Below are 3,208 nucleotides of genomic sequence, written 5' to 3' on the forward strand. Positions count from 1 at the left end.
AGTGGATATGTAATTTCCGTTAGTAAATTTTTTTCCAATTTTATTCATATCCTTTATTTGAGGAGGAAATAAGTCGAAAATACAATAATAGAATGTAAATACCACACACTGTACAGTAGACAAATAATTAAGTCAATATCATTGAAATAGTAATAGTCAAAGAAGTAGAAATAACAATAATAGTAGTAGTAGTATTGTTACTACTAACTATGATCGCACTAATAATGATTACTTATAAAAGTCACTATAATCTCGTTACTGGAGATAAATAAAAAAAAAGAAATGATATCTACATACGCACATGTATATAATAAAAACCATAATAAATAGCAAATTTATATTCCAGATAATAACATTAGAACTTATTTGTATGATCGTAAATTCCCAGTCCGTTTTATGTTATAAAAATGACAGGATATAAATAATTTATATTAGAAAGAAAATGATAGTAGTATAATACTACTGAATATTTATTTCTAAGCTAATTTATGTACAATTATTCAGTTAGAATAAAAGTACAATATAATCATTATTTCAAATAATTATGATTTTGTATTTCACACTTATACATGTATTATAAACTTCTAGAAATAAATTCACTTGGTATTGTTTACTTGAATCTTCCCATCAATGTTTAGGACTGCAATTGATCAGTCTTTTTTATTGGCATATATACATACTGTGCGTATTGACTGGATAATGCCTTGTCTCAGAGTGAACATCAACTATGAGATGCAGGTATATTTAGCTGATAAGTCCCATACAGAACGAAACGCGCGTCCTGGATTTCACTGTTACCCACTATCCGTCTTTTATATAAATAAAGTTTTATATCAGACATTCGCTTTTTATCTAAAATGAAAATCAGTAATAGGTGTAAATTCAGTCAAGAAATCTAGCGCTTTTTACGAAACTAAAAATTAATGAAGATTGATTACTTAAAATATGATTTTCAAAATTATTCAAACATGTAAAATGAATAAAGGTATTTCTAATAATTCTGAATTTTACCATTTCTGCGGTCGGTTACATTGAAAGGAAGAGTTACTTTTCAATTTGTCAATGTTTGTAGGATTGACAATTTTGCAATGTGTTCACTAAGCACACTTGTTTTAGAAAACTGACCTCCTTTTACAGATATAATTACTTATATAGAGTAAAACAATCTGTTTCAGATGGTATTAAATGTTTCAAAGTAAAAATGACTTGTTGGCTAACTTTAGATAACTGTTGACTATGTGAAATTGTGGGTAAACATAATGAGGGAAATACTCTAGATGATTGTTTCATTAATAGATCCTGGTTAATATTTGTTGTTGTGTCATTTTGTCTCCATTGTCTATGAATTTCCATTAAGTATCTGTTGTCAGTAAAATGATGATATCTGAGGAAGTTTCCTCATTTTTTGTATATTATCTACTGCAACTGCAATCAAAACAGAATCTCAGTTTGTTGATCACTATTGTTACTAGTGAGTTGAAGTAATAAAGTTGAAATAAATACTTTGCACTTAAATAAATCACTGCCACATATCCGCAATATACATTTAAATGGAAATTTATTTCACAGAAGTCACTTAAAGTGTTGATGTATTATTCTGTTACTTATTTGAATATTGGTATTAAAGTGAATTTAGTGCAATAACTAAAATATAAAAATGTTCTTTAAAATTTTTGTTTATTAGTAAAGGATCAACATTGGTAACCTACTAAACATATAGAGCAGGTAAGTTTAGCAATGACAATGAGAAACCGAAATTAAGGTTTATTTTGTCATAGTAATTTACCAAGATAAAAGTAATTATACAATCAACAGAATATAACTATTTAAATTCATTGAATGCGATTAAATATTATTATAAACAGTGTTATGGCTTAGTAATTTGAATAGGACTCTGACAAGGATTTCAAACAAAAATTTAGTGTCCATACACAAACAGGTTTGGTCAGTGTTCAAATATTCATTATTCTTTGGAACTGAAGTATACTGGTAAATACTAGAATAATCATTTCAAGATAGGTTGTTAATTGATGTATTCAAAAAGACTTTTAATACATATATATTGAGATTAGATGGTGGTCGGAGGCAGTCGACAGGAACCCTGGTTTCGTGCTACTTGGCACTCGTCAGCAAGGTGTACCTGTAATCTTGAGGGAACCGGTACTCCCTGGCTGATTCGATCCGTGTCACTCAGCTTCACAGTCAGAGACGTTACCACTGAGCTATCCGGGCCGCGACTGACCACATGTAGGACTGAGATGTAATCATAATTGATTGATCACTGGGTGGTTATCAATGTCATATGTGTCAAGTCCTTATTTAGTGCAGATCGAATGCTATTGACCATGTTACAATGTGGCCACCAGTCTAGGTGACTCGACACTGCGTGCACTATATAAATTACATAATTTCATTTCTTTATTTTGACTTATTAAATAACCTTAGCATCAGGTAGACCGAAGAGAATTGGAGATCATAGTCTTAATACTATTAAATTTATTCAGTTGTTTAAATCTCATATAAATATATGTGAAAACTTAAATACAATCACTAATTACCTACAAAAGTACATATTTATAAAGAGAAGATATAATTTTTGTTTGTTTGTTAGCTAATGTCTAAAATAGAGAAGTCATTTAAAGAATTATTTTAATATCACACATAGCTATATTACTTTTTAATGGTCAATGTACTCAATAGAATAGACTTATTTACAAGCATATACGTTCTGTTCTTTTATCTAATGAGAAAATTTTTTTAAAATTTGTAAACACGTTTTCTTTTTTTTTGGAAAAAAATAATGAAAAACAATAACAAACACCAAAGAAATAAAGGGATAGAGAAAAAAAATAATAATAAAGAGGTAAACTGTAACTAACCAATTCACTCAATAAAGTTATCATTCTATGCTTTTTTTCGAAAAAAATATTTTTTTAAATTAAATTTTCCTAATTACTTTTTTAATTTAAAGGATAAATTTGTTATTAAATCTTGAATGATACATTTTTGTTATTTGTTTATTTATTTATCATCGAGTACCTTGAAATAAGGTACAATTTGGCTTAGTAACTCACATCTATAAGCACCTAAATATAACATACATCCATTTTTTGTTTTATTTTCACCTTTTTTTGTTTGAAAAGGAATACTGATTATTAAACTCGTTAAGAATTTTTATAGTTTGATGTAATGAACAGTTTAATGATGA

Source organism: Schistosoma haematobium, chromosome 3 (genome assembly GCF_000699445.3).
Source record: "Schistosoma haematobium chromosome 3, whole genome shotgun sequence".
Lineage (NCBI taxonomy): Eukaryota > Metazoa > Platyhelminthes > Trematoda > Strigeidida > Schistosomatidae > Schistosoma > Schistosoma haematobium.